Genomic DNA, 24,105 nt, shown 5'->3' with positions numbered 1-24,105 from the left:
TTGATTCATTAAAGTAAAACACTACTGCTTAGAAATACATTTCATAGACAAATGTAGAATGCTTTATTGTAGAATAAAACATTTCCATGAAAAAATTCTATACAGAAGTCAACTCTATTAATAACATTATTAATAAATTATAATCATTGATATAAAGTAAAATAAAAGATAACTGCTGCAATAACAATCCTGATGTTACAGAAATAATGGAATCAAGGTCATTCTTTTGAAAGAAAATGACTGTAAAATCCAAAATTATTCCTATACTTTAAGAAATTGGCTGCATATATTTGAACAATGATAAAGGCATAAAATGTAACATTATTTCTCCATTTTTATTCACTAATGAATTAAACATATAACCCAACACAGACTGCCATTAAATTTTTCATGAAAATTATTTAGATATTTGCAAATATTATTTTTATTTACAGAATTAAAATTTCCTTTACAACCACCAAAGACAGGAGTGGGGTCTGGAGAGATGGCAAAGTGGTTAAGAGCAGTACCTATTTTGTAGAGGACCTGGGCTAGGTTTTCAGAACCTACTGCCGAGTCACAACTATATGTAATTCTAGTTCCAGTGGATTTGATGATCTCTTCATGCCACCAGAGGCTCTTGTAGATAACTGGTGCATATAAACTCATGCAAACACACACACACACACACACACACACACACACACACACACACACGTTAGATAAATAAATACATTTTAAAAGCAGAGAATCAAGATACTTTAGTCAACAGCCTCATCAAAATTGGTAGGCGGCACTGAATGATAGGCTTGTGAGTGGACCATCTCAGACATTATAATCCTACTGAAGTCCCATCCTACTCAGATACCTGCAGCTATGGCCATTTGTGAGACAAAGAAGCCAAATCAGCTCAATCTAGTGTACCCAATAACCAATGAAAGGGGTTTTATTTAATAATTTTGTATTTTTATTAATTCTTTAAGAAGTTCATACAATATATTTTGATTATATTTATCTTCCCACTCCTCGCTCTAACTACTCCAAGATCTACTCCAAGTTAGTGTCCTTTCATTTTTTTTTTCAATATTCCATTGGGTTAAAATTGTGCTGCCCATATACTTCAGGGTATGGGACCATCCACTGGTGTATTGTAATGTAGCAGGGGCCTCATCCATAAAGAAAAGTGACTCTTCCCCTCCTAAAAAATCTAATTGTCCATAGCTCCTTAGGAAGGGGTATAGACTTGTGAGCTCCTTTCTCTTTCATACTTGAAAACTGATTGGCTTAGTCTTGTTCAAGTCTTGTGCAGACAAACACATTCGCTGTGAGTTTGTAAGTTCGGCTCTCCTATTAGATACAGAAAGCACTGTTTCACTGTGGTCCTCCCTGACCTCTGGCTCTTATCGTCTTTCCACGACCCCTTCTGTAATGGGCTCTGAGCCTTGTGAGAAGGAGAAGTGAAATCTAGATGACCTCCTCCACTAACACTTATTCTCTCACTTTGAACCACCATCCACTACGTAAAGATACCTCTCTGATGAAGTGCAGGAGCTATACTGATCTATGGATAGAGAGATACAAATATGCCCATGTGCACTAGTGGTGCAAATGTTATGAATGTAACCAACTGCTTTCTAGTTGGATTTAAGTCCTGCTTCACAGGAAAAAGAAACACATGCTTGAAATTATAAATCTAACTAAGTATCCATGGTGTGGGTCCTTAGTTCTTCATCCCAAGAGACCCTAGGGATGAACCTGCTACAATTATCCTGTTAAACGTACATAGTATCCAACTGCCTGATAAATTCATGTAAAATTGTTGTTTCAAGCCATTAAATTTCAAATTCATTCTTTCACAGCAATAAATGGCCTAACTAATGAATCATTATTGGAATTCTGTTCTTGCTAGTTAAGATTTGAAGCACATGGGATAAATTATTTAACATGTCTATCCTGAACTTTCTTTCATGTCTGTAAAACAAGACTAAATTAATCTAAATATCATTGATTGGAACACCTCAGTTCCTTTTTTTTTCAAGACTGCAAGGGATTTCTATACAAATTAAATTTATTCATGTATACATGTATACTGTATTTAGCATCATCTGCTGACTTCCTGTTATTGGCTTCACCATTTCAAATTATTCCTTTGTTTTCATATTTTTATTTATATGGCAGGCAAAATTTAATTTTTAAGATGATTATATACTAAGTTTGATGCCAAAGTTCTCTTGGAAGGGTTTACATATAGAAAATCTAGAAATAGGTGACCAGGAATGAACTCAAAGATTGGAAAGTAAGAGATCTTTTTCTTCCTTTAATAGATCAAATCACGTGTCTTTTCATTCAGTATTATGATTTCATCCATATATTATCATATATTATGTATATTTAAATTAAGATATATAAAAAAGGAAGGCTCTATGGCTCTACAAAAATGGAGAAATTAATTCTATATTTTAAGTCAAATAAATAGGTTTACTAAGATCATCAGTAGTATTTTATGCTGTCAGATTGAATGTTTATTTCACCTAAACACCCAAATAACCAACACAGAGATTATATCTATTAGAATCTTATCTGAAAACCAGATAGGTGACCTCCATGTAGACAAATTTGTGTGATTCACATACCAGTATTACGGTCTGAGTCTTCTGAAAAAAATGAGGAAAAGATAGTCTCATATCTGTTACAAGAAATCGACTGAGAAAAGATAGCTTCAGTACACTCTTGATGACAATCAGCACTATAGTTTTAACTGGCAAGAGTGAGCCCCATAGGGGAGTATTGAGGTGCTGCAGGGTACATAGTGGGGATGAGAGAAAAGCAATTCCCGAAATACTCAGTGAGCCTGTTTATACTGTTATCAGCTTGAGTCAAGTGCTATGGGATTGTTAGAAGAAAAGCAATAAATAAATGAATACCTCATTCCCATAAATACATGGTAATTGTTCCAAGATTGCCCTTAAGTACCTAAGAGATAGCTAGCAATTAATGTTCCCTAAAGACAGCCCCACTGCATAAAAGATGATACTGATGAAGATAATGATGCAGTACGAGGGCCTGATTGTAGACTTTCCTGGGGTCTGGGAAACAAACACATTGACTCTCCATTAAAAGTGACATAAGATTATAGATTTAAAAAAAAACCTTTAGAACAGTCTTCCATAAGTTTTTACTTGATATGAGTATTTTTTGTCATAGAGCCTTTTCTCTTAGAAACATGTATTGTACAGTTCTTTGAAACACTTCTGCTCCTTCATATGTGCACATATATCTGCTTTTATTTAAACTTGAAAGTTAAATGATTAAAAACTGCATTATACAAAAGAATTATGTCTGATAGTAGTTGAGCCTATTTATATGATACACATAACAACTTTATTAGACTGATAAACTACAACTAATGGAAAAAGAGATGAATCAGTTATAGCCATATGCTCAACACATACTATTTCTCCAGAAAGCAAATGGAGGCCATCAGTTGGAGGGCAGACTTGTAATCATTAGTAGCATAGGTACTCACAATTTGTAACTGATAGTTATCAATGACATTAGCTACATCACCAAGAGGCAAAATGCTACCTTTCTATAAGAAGATAAGAATTGTAGCTTAGTGATGAAGAAATATAGTGCAGTCACTGTGAGACAAAGAACTTTGTCTATCTTTCAGCTAAGTAAAAAGCACATTTACAAGCACCAACTATATTGCCTAAATATAAACTCAGTAAAATGGAATAGAAGTCATTTCCACAAGCAAACAAATTCCCAAAGATAATTCCATATCATCCTAAGACATTCTTTAAAGAGTCCCTCGCTCAATACTGAAGCTACAACAGAATCTTTTAGAGGTGCTCAAATCCTGTGTATGTTCAGAAATATTATAAATTACTCCCAGGAGTTTTTTGTGTCAGATTATCTGACCCTAAGTAAGGTCTCAGTAGATAGCCTCTGTGGGCCATGACAAGTAAGACAAGGAAAAAATGGTGAAAAAATAAATTAATCAATATATATTTTAAGAAATAAATTTAAGATCCATTTTCAAGATTTGAGTGAGATATTTTAGTTACTACCTGATTATATAGTAGATGCAAAAGAACGGTGGTGCATTCAAATGGCTTCTAATCTTGTTATCCCTGTAAGAAAGAGGATGGACAGGGAAATCAGGAAGGAGAACAGATTTAAAGAGAAAATAGCAGTTTCTGGTTTGAACATGACCGAATTTAACTAAAGACGTCCAGGAAGTCCTTGAAACCTGGCGAGAAGCTTGGACCGCGGATGCAAATGAGAAGTTGTTTAACTGACAGGTGGTGGTGGTTAGTAGCTGATGTAGGGAAGGTGATATTCACTGGAGAGAACTGCATTAAAAGGCACACAGGTTGGAGCTGGAGAGATGGCTCAGCAGTTAAGAGCACTGACTGCTCTTCCAGAGGAGCTGGGTTCAGTTCCCACCACCCACATGGCAGCTCACAACTATTTGTAATCCCAGGATCCAACATTCTTACACAGACACACATGCAAAAAAAATACCAATGCACATAAACTAAATAAATTATAAATAAGAAGAGGCACATGTGAATGAAATTCTCAAGAAATACATTTTATCAATAAAAAAAGACAGAAAGAAATGTACTAGAAGAAAAGGTAAAACAGAAAAGCAGCCTGCAACAGAAAAGGTAGATCTTTAAGAGCGAGAGAGAGATCCCTAGAATAAGATGAGCTTGGAAGCCAACTACAATAAGGACCAATAAGCATCCTTTGGCAAAAGCAATCAGAAGAATATACTTCATTCAGCTCACTGTTATTGGAAGAGCTAGGCAGCAAAACATTTGAGGCATTCTAACACTTCATACTGACTGGCCACTTTGAAAATAGAGTCAAGGCTGCTGGTAGCTAAAATTCAAAATGTTTAACATTCATTAAAGCATTTACTCACTCAAATAATATTAATTAAATTCCAAGCTACATGATGCCAGTCACTTTCCCAAGTCATAGATTTTCAGCATTGACTAGGAAAGGTCAAATCCTATCCTCCTGGGTCAGAAACTCCTGTGGTTTCATTCTTCTTAAATCAAGCATTCATTTTGAATGACAAAGGCATTTCCAATTCACTCTTATTTCTCCTGTGTTTCTCTTCCTCTTACTGAATCCTGAAGAAGAGGGGATAAAATACTAATGTGATCTCAGCCAAGTACTCGGGCAGATACCTGTGATAAGAAGACGGTGGTCTCTAGAGCATGCTTTCTCTGGAGTTTCTGCCTTTCTTTGCTTTGATGGTGAAGGATATGAGTGTGTCTACCAAAATTGTTGGTAGAGGACTGGTGTTAGTATTTGCAATAAATTCTGAGAAGATGTTGGAAGCAAATTGACCCTTAGACCCCAGCTGGTATCACTGGGGTCTAAGGAAACTAGAGATGATGACAGTCTGCTTCCTGACTGTCTAGAAAGGAAAGAAGAGTGTGGGTGTGGAGAAGATATGACCCAGGGGAAAGGAGCATACGAATGGCAGCAGAAAAGAGAAAAGAGGGTAAATTTCCTGGAATTTCTTCTACTAGCCTTAAGCATTTACTCTGCTGTTGCTGAAATAGTGATGAATTGTTTCTGTATGATTTCAGGGGACTCAAGGGATTTGTAGAACATTTACTACCAAGTATTTGTTCTTGGAATTATAACATATACATACAGCTAAACCAGATAGTGAATGTGACTGTAGCAAATGATTACACAATGGCCTAGCCTGTGGCCCTGTAGTCAGACTCTTCAAGCATGGCTGGGGTTAATTGGGAAGTTGGAATAACCAGCACATTTCCCTGTTGCCAGAGTCAACTCTCTCTTTATAAGAGAATAAATAGCTTTCTGTATTCAAGGGAAATGTATTCTTGTCCCTTCAGTGTTTAAAGTTTCCTAAGATCATTCATTTAAATCACTTCCACAGATCTACCTCTCAGCTGTTCCCCACCTCCCCTGGTTCTCTGCATCCCTAATCCTGCTAATGATGGAGGAGATGGTCATAAGTATTAACAGCTTTCTGAAAGAAACCTAATAACGAGTTGTTGAGTATGAAAGTAACACTGTAAACCGCAGGAGCTAAGAGAGAAAAGAGACTACAAATAAAATTGTATTCATACAAAATATTTCCATTAAGAACAAAGTCATCGAACACTGTATGTACTCACTCACAAGTGGATATTAGCTGTAAAGCAAAGGAGAAACATGCCACATACAACCGACAGACCCAGAGAGGCTAAGTAACAAAGAGGGCTCAAGCTCAAGGCCAGGATCAGGGGGCGGGGGAGATGCATGAATCTCATTCCAAATGGGGAAATAGAATGGGCATTGCCAGTGGACAAGGGAAGGGGTCTGGACGGGGACATGGGCATGGAAACAGGAAGGATCAGGTGCAAGGAGGATAGAAGGAGAGACTACTAGGAAAGACAGTTGGAATCAGAGGCATCTCTGGGATGAGCTAGAAACCTAGTACAATGGAAACTCCCAGGAATCTATGAGGATGACCCTAGCTAAAACTCCTAACAATGAGAGATATGGAGCATGAACTGGCCATCTCCTATAACCAGGTAAGCCTTCTAGTGGAGGGACACCAACCCAGCCACACAACCTTTGACCTACAATTTGTCCTGTCTACAAGATGTGCTGGGGTAAAGGCAGCACAGAAATTGTGGGAATGACCAACCAATGACTGGTCAAGATGAAGACCCTATCATTATCAGCCCATATCTGACAATGCCTGGAGGGCCAGGACCCAGAGTCTGGACAGCCCAGATACCTAGGATAGACCCAAACAAAAAAAGTCAATGAAATAATTCCTAAAGATACTCTACTATATTCATAGATTGGTGCCTAACCTAACTGTCATCAGAGAGGGACTTCACTTAGCAACTAGTCGAAATAGATGCTGAGACCCACAGCCAAACATTAGGTGGAGCTGGGGGAAGCCTGCAGAAGGGGAAGAAGGATTGCAGAAGCCAAAGAGATGAAGGACACCAAGAGAAAACCCACAGAATCAACTAATCTGGGCTCACAGGCCTCACAGAGACTGACCTGTCAGCTAGGGAGCCTGTATGGGACTGACCCAGTCCTTCTGCATACAGGTTACAGTTATGTACCTTGGTCTTCTTGTGGGAATCCTAACAGTGGGAGTAGAGGCTGTCTCTGACTCTTGCTTTTGGAATATGTTCCTCCTAACAGATTGCCTCCTCTGGCCTTAATAGGAGAGAAGGTGCCTAGTCTCACTAAAACTTGATATACCATGGCTGGCTGTTATTCATAGATATCCTGCCCTTTTCTGAAAAGAAATGGAGGAGAAGGAGAACCAGCCAGCTGAAGGAGAGGGCACTTCAGTCACGATTAAGAAGCCTTCCTGAAATTCCTAACAGCCTTATGTTGAGTTGGTAACACTACAAAACTCTCCGTTATTGAAATCATCAAATTACTGTGGAGCCTCCCATATGAAATTTCTATTTTAAAAAATATCTTTGGAATTAATGATAGAAATTTAACATAGTCTTTGTTTATTGTGTGGGATTTGGGAAAGGACTCAGGATTGAACCCCGAGCTGAATGTATTTTAATGCTGGTTAATGCTGTTGCTCTTGTCATTATTGGAGCATGTTGCTATAACTTTTCCTCCCAATATAATTTCAGACTTAGAGAAGATATAATGAAAAGATAGACTTCTTATACAACTTTCAGCCAGTCCCTCTGATAACTGGAAGATTAATGTCAAAACCAAGAAACGACTCAGGTGTGGTAGCACACACTTGTAATCCCTCTCTTGGAAGTTGAACCAGAAGTTTCACTCCTTTGAGTCCAGGCTGGGCAATATACCAAGATCTTCTAAGCAAGAAAGAGAGGGGGAAAGACAGAAGGAAGGCAGAGAGATGGGAGAGTCAGTGTGTAGTCCTTACTGTGGAGTCTCATTCCGATTATCAACCTTTACAGAGCTGCCTCCTGCTTCTGCTCTATTATCAGTTCCATGCTCCCACGTACTATTAACACTCACATCTTCTTAGTCTCTGCTCATCTGTGGGAGTTCTTCAGTCTTCTTTGTCTTTGACCTTGACAACTGTCCATGAATACTGATTGGCTTGTTTTCTGGATGTCTTCCATATTAGTGTCTGTAGTTCTCATGACTATATGGCACTTCTCTCTGTGTCCCTCTGTTGGCGGGAACATTGCAGGGTGGATACACCTTCTGAGTGCAGTGCATGGCAATGGGATGATGCCCCCCAGGCACCTCATTCTTTAGGATGCAAACTTCTACACAACTGCACTGAAAAGTGAATTTTTTTCCTTTTTTGAAGATAGTGTGTATTTGGAGGACAGATCATTTAGACTGAAAATATTCTCAATTTTTTAAGTAGTTTTAACATCAATTAATAGATACTGTCTGCAACAATTATTTCAGTTGTATTATGAAGTTAACTTCTCTGTTTCTATTTTCTGCCTGTATTTGTTAATCAGAACCCTTCTTTAGGGCAGAACAGTTTCAAAATGTTGTGTAATAGAATAATACAACATGTAGCCTTCCTGGTCTAGCTTCATTCTCTTAACAGGATGCTTTTGAAATCCATTCATGGTCCTAGTAGATTGCTGTTCCTGTTTGTTTTACATGCAGTACTGGAAGGCATCTAAGATGTTTACAGTTTAGGTGGCCATGTATAAAATTCCTGTCAACATTTAAGCACAAGTTTCTAGGAGAAGATACATTTACATCTAGCTTGGGTAAATACTTAGATGTGGGATGATTGAACCATATGAAAAATATATATTTAATTTCAGGAGAAACTGCCAAACAGTTATTTACATGAGTATCACATTCTTCATGTCCACTAGTGATTATGATCATGGCAGGTCTTGATACCATTGGCAGTTCTTAATTCTGTCACTTAAACAAATAAAGTTAGCTGTTCCAGTGAATTTCCAGGGCAGTCTTATTTGCATTTTCCTAGTGAATCTGTGCATCACTTATACATCTATTTTGCTCTCCATATTTCTCCTTTGATGAGACATTTTAGTTTCCTACTTTTTTTAATTGTAATTTTTAGATTGCATTTAATTTTTTTCAGCATAAAATACTTTGTCAATAATTTTAGAGTGTTTTTCTTTTCTAGTTAGAAGTTCCTCTTTTTATTCTATTAGCATCTTCTGCAGAGAAGGCTTTAATCTAATTTTGATAAAATATAGTTTTTTAAATGGATTATACCTATGGTACAGTATATAGAATCTCTTCAGCTAATCTAAGGAAGGGTTCTGATGAACAAAACCGCTATACTCACCCTTGGTTCTTGCTGTCTTTAAGCAGCTTTATGCTAAGCCCCTCCAGCACCCAAGCTGCTCTTCTGAACTCACAGCAACCAAATGCCTCTGTAACAGATTCACAGGACTCGTGATGACCCTGGTAGTCAAACCTTAAACTTAGCGTGCTGCATGCCTCCATCTATCTTCTTGGCCTTAACTTTCTTTTGTGACCCACCTCAATTGCCTCTTCTCTCCCAAATCTGCAAATATGGACCCCCAATATATAGTTTATATTTATTTTTGCACAGAGGTTATCCTGTAGCAGAATAAGGGTCACAGATGTCTTGATGTAGCTAGAGTTTTCCTGCCTTGCCCACAGTCAGGACAAATCTTTGTCACCCGCCAGTCCCACAGCCGCTCAGACCCAACCAAGTAAACACAGAGACTTATATTGCATACAAACTCTATGGCCGTGGCAGGCTTCTTTCTAACTGTTCTTATATCTTAAATTAATCCATTTCCATGAATCTATACCTTGCCACGTGGCTGGTGGCTTACCGGCGTCTTCACATGCTGCTGGTCATGGCGGCATCTGGCAGTGTCTCTCTGCCTCAGCCTTATGCTTCCCAGAATTCTCCTCTCTCCTTGTCCCACCTACTTCCTGCCTGGCCACTGGCCAATCAGTGTTTTATTTATTGACCAATCACAGCAATTTGACGTACAGACCATCCCACAGCATTTTGACCTATAAATAAAAGGTGCATTTTATCTGCCATGATGCCTACAACATTGCTAAAGACACAATAGAGATTGTGTGTATAAGGAGCCTGGTTTTTTTTTTTTTTTTTTTTTTTTTTTTTAGGATGTCAAGCTCAGTTCTTATCTGTAACTCTGTCTAGTGTCAGCCACATTTATGTAAAACTGGTAGCTTTCCTCATAATTGTGTTTGTCTGGACTTAGGTACTTTCTCCTTTCTCTCAACAATCATCATATTGGGGTATTTTTCTCCTCTAAAATTTTATACTACATGCTAGTTGTTAGGGTACATGGCTTTTCTACAGAACCTAGTTGATAATATGACTAAATGGCTACTTCACATATAGAAATATTAAATATTCCCAAGCATTACCTGGTCTGTGTCTCACAGAGATGTGTAAATGATAATCTCAGCACTCATTCTGAACGTGGGCATGGATCTATAAGTACAGTGTTGGGCTTTCTGGCCTGAGATATAACCGTAGGGGCACTTGAGTCCACTCTAGGTTGAGATAAAGCAGCAGAATGGTATGAATGGACTGACATTTTTATGAAGTTACATCAATCACCATGAAAGCATTTTTTCATTGTTCACTCATCACAAATGTCAAACAAAGGCATTAGTGATATTTTTCTCCATTTCATTAGATGTGATGACTATTTCAAGATTCTTAGTGGTGAAGTTAATGTATTGGCCTTTCCCCCTGAACATTAATAAGCATGATTCTTTTGAAATAAGTTCAGTTTTCATTTTTGACATGGCCATAGATTATATGAGAAATGCTGTTGTATTTGCTACAGCAATCCATACGTACAGCAGGCTATTGCTCCTCTGTGGCTTTGTCACGATTTCACGTACCCGATGCCTGAACCATTTCATTACACTAAAATGAAAGGATCCAGAAATGTCACCATTAGCTATTGCCTCTTTTTTTTTTTTTTTTTTTTGGTTTTTTTATTATTATTATTATTATTATTTTACAACACCATTCAGTTCAACATAATAGCCACAGAATCCCCTGTTCTCCCCCTCTCGCCCACCCCTCCCCCCAGCCCACCCCCCATTCCCACCTCCTCCAGATCAAGGTCTCCCCCGAGGACCGGGGTTGACCTGGTAGACTCAGTCCAGGCAGGTCCATTCCCCCCTCCCAGACCGAGCCAAGTGTCCCTGCATAAGTCCCAGGATTCAAACAGCCAACTCATGCAACGAGCCCAGGACCTGGCACCAATGCACAGCTGCCTCCCAAACAGATCAAGCCAACTGACTGTCTCACCCGTTCAGGAGGCCTGATCCAGTTGGGGGCCCCTCAGCCTTTGGTTCATAGATCCTGTGCTTCCATTCATTTGGTTATTTATCCCGGTGCTTTATCCAACCTTGGCTTCAACAATTCTCGCTCATATAAATCCTCTTCATACTCACTAATTAGACTCCCAGTGCTCCACCAGGGGCCCAGCCGTGGATGTCTGCCTTCAGATTCCTCAGTCCTTGGATGGGGTTTATGGCATCACTATTTGGGTGTCTGGCCATTCCATCACCAGAGTAGGTCAGTTCCTGCCGTCTCGCGACCATTGCCAGCAGTCTTTTGAGGGGGTATCTTTGTGGATCTCCGTGGGCCTCCCTAGCTCTCTGCTTCCTCCCCTTCTCACCTTCCCATGTGGTCTTCATTTAGCATGGTCTCCTATTCCTTGTTCTCCCTCTCTTTTCTTGATCCAGCTAGGATCTCCCACTCTTTCCCTCGACTGTCGCCCTTCATTGTTCCCACTCATGACCAGGCTATTCATGTAGATCTTGTCCATTTCTCCGTGTCTTTTTTGGGGTCCCGTTTTCCAGGTAGCCTCACTGGTGATGTGACTAGCAGTCTAGTCATCCTTGTTCCACATCTAGCATCTTCCTATGAGTGAGTACATACCATATTTGTCTTTCTGAGTCTGGGTTACCTCACTCAGGATGATTTTTTCTAGATCCATCCATTTGCCTGCAAACCGTGTGATGTCGTTGTTTTTCTCTGCTGAGTAGTATTCCATTGTGTATATGTGCCACAATTTATTTATCCATTCTTCAGTTGAAGGGCATCTAGGTTGTTTCCAGGTTTTGGCTATTACAAACAATGCTGATATGAACATAGCTGAGCAAGTGCTCTTGTGGTATGATTGAGCATTTCTTGGGTATATGCCCAGGAGTGGTATAGCTGGATCTTGGGGGAGATTGATTCCCAATTTTCTAAGAAAGCGCCATATTGATTTCCAAAGTGGTTGTACAAGCTTGCATTCCCACCAGCAGTGGAGGAGAGTTCCCCTAGTTCCACATCCTCTCCAGCATAAAGTGTCTTCAGTGTTTTTGATCTTAGCCACTCTGACAGGCGTAAGGTGGTATCTCAGAGTTGTCTTGATTTGCATTTCCCTGATGATTAGGGAAGTTGAGCAATTCCTTAAATGTCTTTCAGCCATTTGGGATTCCTCTGTTGAGAATTCTCTGTTTAGTTCTAAAGCCCATTTCTCAATTGGACTGTTGGTCCTTTTGATGTCTAATTTCTTGAGTTCCTTATATATTCTGGATATCAGTCCTCTGTCAGATGTGGGGTTGGTGAAGATCTTTTCCCATTCTGTAGGCTGTCGCTTTGCCTTGTTGACCGTATATTTGCTCTACAAAAGCTTCTCAGTTTCAAGAGGTCCCATTGATTGTTTGTCTCAGTGTCTGCGCTACTGGTGTTATATTTAGGAAGTGATCTCCTATGCCAAGGCGTTCAAGACTATTTCCTACTTTTTCTTCTAGCAGGTTCAGAGTAGCTGGATTTATGTTGAGGTCTTTGATCCACTTGGACTTAAGTTTTGTGCACGGAGACAGATATGGATCTATTTGCAGCCTTCTACACGCTGATATCCAGTTATGCCAGCACCATTTGTTGAAGATGCTTTCTTTTTTCCATTGTACACTTTTGGCTTCTTTGTCAAAAATTATATGTCCATAGGTGTGTGGGTTAATGTCAGGGTCTTCAATTCGATTCCATTGGTCCACATGTCGGTTTTTATGCCAATACCAGGCTGTTTTTATTACTGTAGCTCTATAGTAGAGCTTGAAGTCGGGGATTGTGATGCCTCCAGAAGTTGTTTTATTGTACAGGTTTCTTTTAGCTATCCTGGGTTTTTTGTTTTTCCATATGAAGTTGAGTATTGTTCTTTCCAGATCTGTGAAGAATTGTGTTGGTATTTTGATGGGGATTGCATTGAATCTGTAAATTGCTTTTGGTAAGATTGCCATTTTTACTATGTTAACCCTGCCTATCCATGAGCATGGAAGATCTTTCCATTTTCTGAGATCTTCTTCAATTTCTTTTTTCAGGGACTTAAAGTTCTTGTCATATAGGTCCTTCACTTGCTTGGTTAGTGTTACCCCAAGGTATTTTATGTCATTTTTGGCTATTGTGAAGGGTGATGTATCTCTAATTGCCTTCTCAGCTTCTTTGTCCATTGTATATAGGAGGGCTACTGATTTTTTTGAGTTGATTTTGTATCCTGCTATGTTGCTGAAGGTGTTTATAAGCTTTATCAATTCCTGGGTGGAATCTTTGGGGTCACTCAAGTATACTATCATGTCGTCTGCAAATAGGGAAAGCTTGACTTCTTCCTTTCCAATTTGAATCCCCTTAATCTCCTTATGTTGTCTTATTGCTCTGGCTAGAACTTCAAGTACTATATTGAATAAGTATGGGGAGAGTGGACAGCCTTGTCTCGTTCCTGATTTTAGTGGAATTGCTTTGAGTTTCTCTCCATTTAATTTGATGTTGGCTGTTGGTTTGCTATATATTGCCTTTATTATGTTTAGGTATGTTCCCTGTATTCCTGATCGCTCCAAGACTTTTATCATGAAGGGGTGTTGGATTTTGTCAAATGCCTTTTCTGCATCTAGTGAGATGATCATGTGGTTTTTTTCTTTGAGTTTGTTTATATGGTGTATTACATTAATGGACTTTCGTATGTTGAACCACCCTTGCATCCCTGGGATGAAGCCTACTTGATCATGGTGGATAATCGTTCTGATGTGTTCTTGGAGTCTGTTTGCCAGTATTTTATTGAGTATTTTTGCATCAATGTTCATGAGGGAGATCGGTCTGTAGTTCTCTTTCTTTGTTGCATCCTTGTTTGGTTTAGGAATCAGGGTAGTTGTAGCCTCATAGAAGGAGTTTGGTAATGTTCCTTCTGTTTCTATTATGTGGAACAATTTAGAGAGTATTGGTATTAACTCTTCTTTGAAGATCTGGTAGAATTCTGCGCTGAAACCATCTGGTCCTGGGCTTTTTTTGGTTGGGAGACCTTTAATGACTGTTTCTATTTCCTTAGGGGTTATTGGACTATTTAAATAGTTTATCTGGTCTTGATTAAACTTAGGTATGTGGTATCTATCCAGAAAAATGTCCATTTCTTTTAGGTTTTCCAGTTTTGTGGAGTAGAGGTTTTTGAAATATGACCTTATAATTCTCTGGATTTCCTCAATGTCTGTTGTTATGTCCCCCTTTTCATTTCTGATTTTGTTGATTTGGATTCTCTCTCTCTGTCTTTTGGTTAGTTTGGATAAGGGCTTGTCTATCTTGTTGATTTTCTCAAAGAACCAACTCTTTGTTTCATTAATTTTTTGTATTATTCTCTTAGTTTCTAATTTATTAATTTCACCTCTCACTTTGATAATTTCCTGGCGTCTATTCTTCCTGGGAGACTTTGCTTCTTCTTGTTCTAGAGCTTTCAGATGTGCTGTTAATTCACTAGTGTGCGATTTCTCCAACTTCTTTATGTGGGCATTTAGTGCTATGAATTTCCCTCTTAGCACTGCTTTCATAGTGTCCCATAAGTTTGGGTATGTGGTGTCTTCATTTTCATTGATCTCTAGGAAGTCTTTAATTTCTTTCTTTATTTCTTCCTTAACCCATTGGTGATTCAGTTGAGCATTATTCAGTTTCCATGAGGTTGTAGGTTTTCTGTAGTTTTTGTTGTTGTTGAAATCTAGCTTTAAACCATGGTGATCTGATAGAACACAGGAGGTTATTCTGATTGTTTTGTATCTGTTGAGATTTGCTTTGTGGCCAAGTATGTGGTCGATTTTAGAGAAAGTTCCATGGGGTGCTGAGAAGAAAGTATATTCTTTCTTGTTAGGATGGAATGTTCTGTAGATATCTATTAGGTCCAATTGGGTCATGACATCAGTTAAGTCCTTTATTTCTCTGTTAAGTTTCGATTTGGGAGATCTGTCCAGTGGTGAAAGTGGGGTGTTGAGATCTCCCACTATTAATGTGTGGGGTTTTATATGTGGTTTAAGCTTTAGTAATGTTTCTTTTACATATGTGGGTGCTCTTATGTTTGGGGCATATATGTTCAGAATTGAAACTTCATCTTGGTCGATCTTTCCTGTGACGAGGATGTAATGTCCTTCTTGATCTCTTTTGATTGATTTTAGTTTGAAGTCTATTTTGTTAGATATCAGGATGGCTACCCCTGCTTGTTTCTTAAGACCATTTGATTGAAAAGTCTTTTCCCAGCCTTTTATTCTTAGGTAGTGTCTATCTTTGAATTTGAGATGTGTTTCTTGTATGCAGCAGAAGGATGGGTCCTGCTTTCGTATCCATTCTGTAAGTCTATGTCTTTTTATAGGTGAATTAAGTCCGTTGATATTAAGGGATATTAATGACCAGTGATTCTTCATCTCTGTTATTTTTGGTGGTAGTGTGTGTGTACTTCTCTTCTTTGGGGTTTACTGTTGTGGCTTTATCTATTGCCTGTGTTTTCAAGTGTGTATCTGACTTCCCTCGGTTGGAATTTTCCTTCTAGTGCTTTCTGTAGGGCTGGGTTTGTGGATAGGTATTGTTTAAATCTGGTTTTGTCTTCGAATGTCTTGTTCCTTCCGTCTATGATGATTGAAAGTTTTGCTGGGTATATTAGTCTGGGCTGACATCCATGGTCTCTTAGTGTCTGGATTACATCTGTCCAGGTCCTTCTGGCTTTCAAAGTCTCCATTGAGAAATCGGGTGTTATTCTGATGGGTTTACCTTTATAGGTCACTTGGCCTTTTTCCTTGGCTGCTCTTAATATTCTTTCTTTATTCTGTACATTTAGTTGTTTAATTATTATGTGTCGAGGGGACTTTTTTTGGGGGTCTAGTCTGTTTGGTGTTCTATAGGCTTCTTGTATCTTCATAGGCATTTCCTTCTTTAAGTTGGGAAAGTTTTCTTCTATAATTTTGTTGAATATATTTTCTGTGCCTTTGAGTTGGTATTCTTCACCTTCTTCTATCCCTATAATTCGTAAGTTTGGTCTTTTTATGGTGTCCCAGATTTCTTGGACATTTTGGTTCATGACTTTGTTGGCTTTAGTGTTTCCTTCGACTGATGGAACTATTTCTTCTACTGTATCTTCAATGCCAGAAATCCTCTCTTCCATCTCTTGCATTCTGTTGGTTATACTTGCATCCGAAGTTCCTGATCTTTTACTCAGGTTTTCTATTTCCAGCATTCCCTCTGTTTGTGTCTTTTTCATTTTTTCAATTTCCCTTTTCAGATCTTGGACTGTTTCCTTTGTTTGTTTCATTGCTTTTTCATGGTTTTCTTTCAGTGCTTTATTGTTTTCTTCCAGGATTTTAATGTTTTCTTCCAGGACTTTATTGTTTTCTTGGAGGGCTTTATTGTTTTCTTCTAATTTGTTTGCCCTTTCCTCTAGTTGTTTACAGCGTTCTTCCAATTTTCTTGTCTTTTCCTCTACACATGCCTCTACCTTCTTCATGAAGTTACTCATAAGGCTACTTTCTTCTGCTTCTTCCAATTTTTGGTGTTCAGGTCTAGATGTTGGAGGCGAGCTAGGTTCTGGTGATGCTGTATTGCTCTTCATTTTGCTGTATGTACTTCTGCTTTGACGTCTGCCCATCTCCTTGTGATTCCTTCTTGGTCTTATCAGTGGACTTGTTTCACAAAGATCTGACAGACTCAGGAGGACTCTCTCTCTTGTCCAAAAGGGAGTTCTCTTGTCCAACTCTTTGGTCCAGAAGGGAAGTCAGGGGCAAGCTCTGGTCCAGAATGGCAGTCAGGGACAGGCTGGGAGCTGGGGGCCGGTCTCTAAGTCTCAGGAAGTGGGTGGGGTCTTGGGCAGATGGGCGTGGGGGCAGGGCGCGGAGACTGCAGGGGCTGCCGGGGGCTTGGAAATGGGGATCCCTCCCGGTGGGGCTAGAAGGGGAGCTGCCCGGTGGCCAGAACCCGGCGCCAAGCTGGGGAGGTCCTCCCGGGGTGGCTGGTGGCCAGGGATGGGGTCCTGGCTGGACCCAGGCACTCACCTCTGGTCCAGAAGGGAAGTCTTCGGGGGCAGGCTGGGAGCTGGGGGCCGGTTTCTAAGTCTCAGGAAGTGGGTGGGGTCTTGGGCAGATGGGCGTGGGGGCAGGGCGCGGAGACTGCAGGGGCTGCCGGGGGCTTGGAAATGGGGATCCCTCCCGGTGGGGCTAGAAGGGGAGCTGCCCGGTGGCCAGAACCCGGTGCCAAGCTGGGCAGGTCCTCCCGGGGTGGCTGGTGGCCAGGGATGCGGTCCGGGTTGGACCCGGGTACTCACCTCTGGTCCAGAAGGGAAGTCTTCGGGGGCCCTATTGCCTCTTAATATAGACTTTATACTGTGGTGAGAAATCCCAGAACATCCCCTGGGAAAGAAAGGCTAAGTGAGAAGTCTAAGGCTGCTGGAGGGAGTAAGCATAAGGCAATTTAAAGACAGACTCAGTGGTGAGGGTAGTGGATGTCTTAGCTTGTTCAAAAAAAAAATGAATGCAGTCCCCTTAAGAGGGATGTGAAATTAATAGAGTTATTGCTTAAATGTTACTCAGCAAGTTTTGTGAAACAAACCAGAACTTTGCTGCTTTCTGATCTAGCATTCCAAATCAGCCTGCTAGAGTGAAGCAGGATTCCCAGTCACAAAGGACAGGCAATGTGCTCAGAAATGATTTCATAGCAACTGGCCCAGGCAGGAAAAGGGTGTGCTATGTTAATTAAATGATACATGTCTTAATTAAACAACCACATATATACTTAAAATTACCATTTCTTAATATAAAAAATTTAGGCCTCTTCTAGCTAAAATAATTCGACTCGTTTTTTGGTGCATCCTAGAGTTTGGCAGGAAGAGAAGTCTGCATTGTAAGGGGGTGCACCCTTCAGTTTGTAACCAAGTGGGCCTGGTCTTTTTTTCTAATTAATAAAGAAGGAATTAGCCAGGAAAGGGGAGAGGATAAAATGTTGGTGGAGAAGCTGGTGTGAATGGAATGAACATCCATTTTAATCAAATTTGAGTTCCTTAAAGGATTTACCAATAGTCTTGTTAGGAATTTGATGGAATGAGGCATATGATTTTGCGTGTATTAAGATGTGTCCTTCACAGTAGGAAAAGATACCCCTCTTGACAAAGAAATATAATATATTATAAAGAGAAATTCTAAGAAAAGACACAGTACAATTAAGTCTTGATAGAGGTAGGGATAGAAAACAAAACTATTTTAGAAGCTAATCTTAGGGGCTAGAACTAGAGGCATGTATTTGATAGTAAATATTAGTTTTGTGGTTTCTGAACTTTTTCCTTAAGCAATTGCTCACTGATAGAGAAATAATATTATGCCTTTAGAGATACTGTTTTCTCATCTTTAAAAGCTGTAGCTAGCTTGTTTGTTTAATATCTGATAGCTTCCTTTCTTCCCTGGTCCAGTTTCGACTGTAAAACATGGCTCACGTTGGTCAGGTTAGATTCAGCTAACAAACAGATTAGAAAACCTGCTATGTCTACTTTATGACTGGCATGCTTTAATGAAATCTTTGCAATTGCCTCACTACATGTCATCCTTGTCTTGATTTTACTGTTGATCCACCACTGCCTATTTTTCCCTCTCTCCCGGAATGATCCTTAAAAAGAATTTTGCAAAGCACCTAGGAAAAAAATGAGCAAACAACCAAACAAAAGTCTACTTTAAACTGTTAACTTCTTGAATAACTATTTACTCCTTGCCTTATTATAGTGTACAATTCTGTTTTACATGCAATGCTTTTTAACTTTTATTTCATATTCACACATGCATATAATGTGTTTGGATCAACTCCACCCCCATTTCCTCCCCTCCAATTTCTCTCTTACCTACACTATCACCTCCCCCAACTTCATGTACTTTCTATCTCTTTATTTTTAAATACCCACTAAGTCCATTTGGAGTTGTATGCATATACATGGATTCAAGAACATGGATAGTCTCTCAGGGCCTGTATCCCTGAAGAAGCTGATACCCCTTGCCAGTAGCCATCAGTTACTAATGGTCTCTCAAATGGGAGTGAGATTACATGAATCCCGCCATCATTCATTATGGGGTTTAGGCTGAATTGATCTGCCTTATACATTCACTCACAGCCTCTGTGACTTCATGTGTGCAACTGGGCTGTCATGTCCTGCAAATATTGTTTTTGTTGGAGATTTCTACCCCTCTTGCTCTTACAATCTTTCCCTTCTTTCGTGGTGATTCCTGAGCCCTAGTGCTAAGGACTGTTTTTATAGGTGTTCGACTTAAAGCTTATAACTCCAAAATCTCTATTTTCTGTACATTGATGGGTTGTGGGTTTTAATATTAATTGTCATCCACTATAAGAAGAAGATTCTCTGATGAGGGTTGAGAGATGTACTAATCTATAGGTATAAAGGTAAAAAATTAGAAGGCAATTTATTACTCTGTCCTCCTATCAAAATGATAGTGGTAGGTTCTCCCCTAGGGCCTATCACCTAACTTGTTACAGGTTTTTGGCTCAGTTAATGCTATCAAGCATGGGTTTCATCTTGTGGAGCATGCTTTAAGAATAATTGGAAAGTGATTGGTTACTGCCATAATATTCTGCCACATTGTACCAGTAGGCAAATCTTTCCATTCTACTCATTATTGTAGCTGCCAGGGCTCATGGGTGGAAAAGACCAGCATTAATAAAATCTTCTGCCATTAGGAAAGTTAGCCACTATGGATGAAACTTTCAGATTGGTGCAAGCTTGATTTCTCCATGTCCTCTGATTCAGGTATGTTGTGTCTTCAGCAATAGGGTCTTACCATGAACATCTATGTGTTAAAATAAAGCAATGCCAATAGCCTATGATATTGGTGGAATGGTCTAGGGGAATCCCACTGACCAACAGTTAGAAAAGAAGTAACCCATTCCTGTCACTAGACTTGTTATTTGACAACTTGTGATGTCTGAAGGAGGCATTGTTCATCGTTATACGGTAATACCATTTAAATCCATTTTATATGTATTTGTTTTAGGAAGCTTCAACAGTAGCACATTTCCTTATGGAGCTAATCCATTTCCATACTCCAAACTCATCTCCTCACAGGAAATATCATATCTTAATACATTTATTAATACACTGTTTTTAAAGAATATGGGATAATACCAATAGATTGTCTTAATAAACATAGCAAAGAAAGCATAGTGGTATAGAAGAAGAATAAAAAATGATGTCAATATGAATTTTATTCAAGGGAAGTACACTGACACACAGCTGGTGAAATCTAAGGTTATTTTCTGTTAATAGGGGAAATGAAGTACAACTCATATTCAATATGACCAGTTTTAGAAGGCTTCCCCTAGTGTTCAGCATGTATTTCTGATTTAAAAGTAATATAGGCAAGGGCTCTGTATTATTTCATACCCACATGCACAGATGTAAAAATAGTTTTCAAGGCGGCATTCTAGCCACACTTCAGATCTGGGTGTGATACTCACAGCTGATATTTTTGCTCTTTATACTTTTGAAAATACTAGCTTTAACAAAGAGAAAAGAAAAAGTTTAAGGCTATTATTAGGAAAACAAATTATCATCTTCATACAAATTTAGTATTGAAAATCAAAATTATAATCTCAATGATTTCCTGTTCCCTCTTTGATTCATGAACTTTCATAAAGACCTGTTATTTTGCAAATTAGAGTTCTTATTTTACCACTTTACATCCAACAATAGTGATATGCTGGGCACAGTTGTCTTTCATTTTGCCTAGCTACCTTAATCCATTTTCTAGGACCTCTAACTTCATGTACTTTACTAAAAGTGGATTTTCTAGCCCTTGTTTCTCAAACATTATTTATAAAATGAGTTCACACTCTATTGACATCTTTGTATACATAAGGTAGACTAGCTGCAAGATTCTTATGCCATGGTCTTCATGTTTTATATTAAATTATGATGATATATAAATTGGAGAGTATATGACCTTTGTCTGTTCCTTATAATTTTTTATCTAAATGGATATGATTTTTCACTGAGAAACATTCATCAAAAAAGTTCTGTTCTTGACGCTATATAAGTATGAAAACTTTTGATCACTATTTATACATTCCAAGTATTTTTATCTTCTTATTTTATAATTTTTAGTCAATTAAATTTTTTTTCATTTATTTTACACAATGACTGCAGCTTTCACTCCCCTCTCCTCCCCAACACCACACTGAATCCACCCCTCCTCCACCTCTGTTGAGAAAGGGGCAGGCCTCTCATGGGTGCCAACAAAGCATGCCATATCAAGTTGAGATAGGACTAAGCTCTGCTTTTTGGAACACTTTATCTTTGATCAAGTGAACATGTTTCATTTCATGTAAAAAAAATGCAACTTATACTTGTGGCTGAAAGATGATCAGACTCTGATTATATGATGGTTTTGAGTCTTCCCTTTTCTAGCAGCTAGAGTCTCTCTGCCATCTTCTCACTGTCTGGGGGCTTTCCTTCCATCTCCTGGATCCCAGTACCTTCTTAAGGTCTCATAGCTGTGCTCTGGGCATGTGGATGGGAACCCAACTAAAGTTAAAGGAGCCCTTCTCCTATCCACAGGTGTGCGTGTGTGTGTGTGTGTGTGTGTGTGTGTGTGTGTGTGTGTGTGTGTGTGTGTATGAGAGAGATGTAGTGGGTAGCTGTGCCAGCTTTGACCTGGAAGTACTTGCCACTGAGGCTTCAAGTAACTGTCACGGCTACAAGGCAGGGCTGAGACAGGATCCCTTAAGACCTGAGATCCGGATGTGCCAGCTCTCTTGGTTCCTGGATCCTGAACACTGAAGGTAGACCAAGCAGAGTTCTCCAGAGAACACCGCAGGACTGCACTACACCTTTCCCAGACCCTATAGCCTATCCCTTTACTTGTAAGTTACCCCACAAAATAAACCTCCCTTTTAACTACGTAGAGTTGCCTTAATACTCCCACCAATAGAGGGAGCCTCTTATGATGTAACTATGGCTGGCTGTAATTCATTATGTAGCCCTACTATTTTATATTTAAAATACAGAATACTAAATAAAGTCACTTGCCATAGTGATTTAGTTATAAATTAAAAATAAGCTATATGCCCAATGTAACAATGTGTGATCCATAACATATACTTTTCTCCATGTTCTATGACTTAAGTGTATGGAAACTCTCAGACATTAGTGCCTATTTTTCTCTTGTATCTGCTTATATCCTGAGTGCATGGGATTTTCCACCCCATTCTCCGTCTTTCCTTTATTCTCACCTTTGCCTCCACCATGTACACAGATGTTTCTGTTTTAATCACTCTTGTGGACAAGGAAATACTAATGTACTTCAGAAGAAAATGGGAAGTAAAATAATGCCTTCAAAGGTCTAGAATAGGGGCTGGAAGGACAGTTTAACGGTTCAAAGCATGAGCTGCTCTTGCAGAGGACCAGGGTTCAGTTCCTTGTACCCACATCAGAATTTCAAAACCATCAGTAACTCCAGTTCCTGGGGATCTGATGCACTCTTCTGGCCTCCTTGGGCATCAGGTACAAGCATGGTATACATATATTTAGGCAAACATTCATACCCAGAAAATAAAAAAGTTTAAAAATATAAAAAATATATTTTACTTGACTCCCAAATCTCGGCCTGGTGCTTGATTGTAGATCTCTGCATCTGCTTTCATCACTTACTGGATGAAAGCTCTATGATGACAGTTAGGGTAGTCACCAATCTGATTACCAGGGTAGATTACTTCAGGCCCCCTCCCCACTATTTCTAGTAGTCTAATCTGGAGTCGTCCTTGTGGGAATTTTCCTGGCACCAGGTTTCTCCCTTACCCCATAATGTCTCCCTCTATCAAGATATCTCATTCATTGCTCTCCCACTCTGTCCCTCCCCCAGCTCAACCATCCATTTCCCTCATGTTCTCATTCCCCATCCTCTCCCCTCTATTGCCCCCTTCATCCCCAGTTTACTCATGGGGATCTCCTCTGTTTCCCCTTCCCAAGGTAATCCGTGCATCCCTCTTAGGGTCCTCCTAGCTTCTCTGGAGCTGTAAGTTGTAGTCTGATAACCCTTTGCTTTATATCTAATATCCACTTATGAGTGAGTATATACCATGTTTGCCTCTCTGAGTCTGGGTTACATCACCCAGGATGATATTTTCTGAGCTCTGGGAGTCCAGTCAAAGAGAGGGACTAAGAATTATATGAGCAGGGGGAATCAAGATCATGATGGGAAAATCTACAGGGACAGCTGAGTTCTTAGGAACTCAGGAACTTTAGACCAATAGCTGTGGAACCTGCATGGGACCGGAATTGACCCTTGCATACAGGAAACAGTTGTACAGCTGGGTCTGTTTAAGGGGCCCCTGGCAGTGTAATCAGGATCTATCCCTGGTGCATGAGCTGGCTTTCTGGATTCCATTACCTCAACTGAATACACCAGGCTTAGCTGTCCCCCCACCATGGGAGAACTTACTTTTTTGGAATAGAGGATGAGAGGTGGGGGAATGAGAGAATCTATGGTTGGTATATAAAATTAATTTAAAAAAATTTTAAAATAAATTTTAATAGTATACTAAAATATGCCTGGACTTTAAAATTTTCAGGAAGCAGTGCAACTTTTCAATATATAGGTCATGTGTATGTAACCTTTGATGTAGGTTAAATAAACATATCATGATAATTGGGGTCAGAGAGGTAGCTCAGCAGTTAAAGGGCAGGTTGCTCTTACAGAAGACCCAGGTTCAATCCCCAGTGCCCACACAGTGGCTCACAACTGTCTGCGACTCCAGTTCTAAGAATTCAATACCCTCTTCTGGCATCCTCAGGCATCAGGTATGCCTAC

General features: G+C 39.4%; 1 protein-coding gene across 1 annotated transcript in view; it reads left to right on the top strand.

Moving 5' to 3' along the window:
- The window catches only part of Epha6 (EPH receptor A6), a 921,293-nt gene that overhangs the window by 669,880 nt on the left and 227,308 nt on the right, over window positions 1-24,105 (top strand). The gene's annotated exons all lie outside the window — the stretch shown is intronic.

The sequence above is a fragment of the Peromyscus maniculatus genome, chromosome 12, assembly GCF_049852395.1.
Source record: "Peromyscus maniculatus bairdii isolate BWxNUB_F1_BW_parent chromosome 12, HU_Pman_BW_mat_3.1, whole genome shotgun sequence".
In the NCBI taxonomy this organism is placed as follows: Eukaryota; Metazoa; Chordata; class Mammalia; order Rodentia; family Cricetidae; genus Peromyscus; species Peromyscus maniculatus.
Note: the sequence above shows the minus strand (reverse complement) of the source record. Positions and strands in the feature narration are given on the sequence as shown.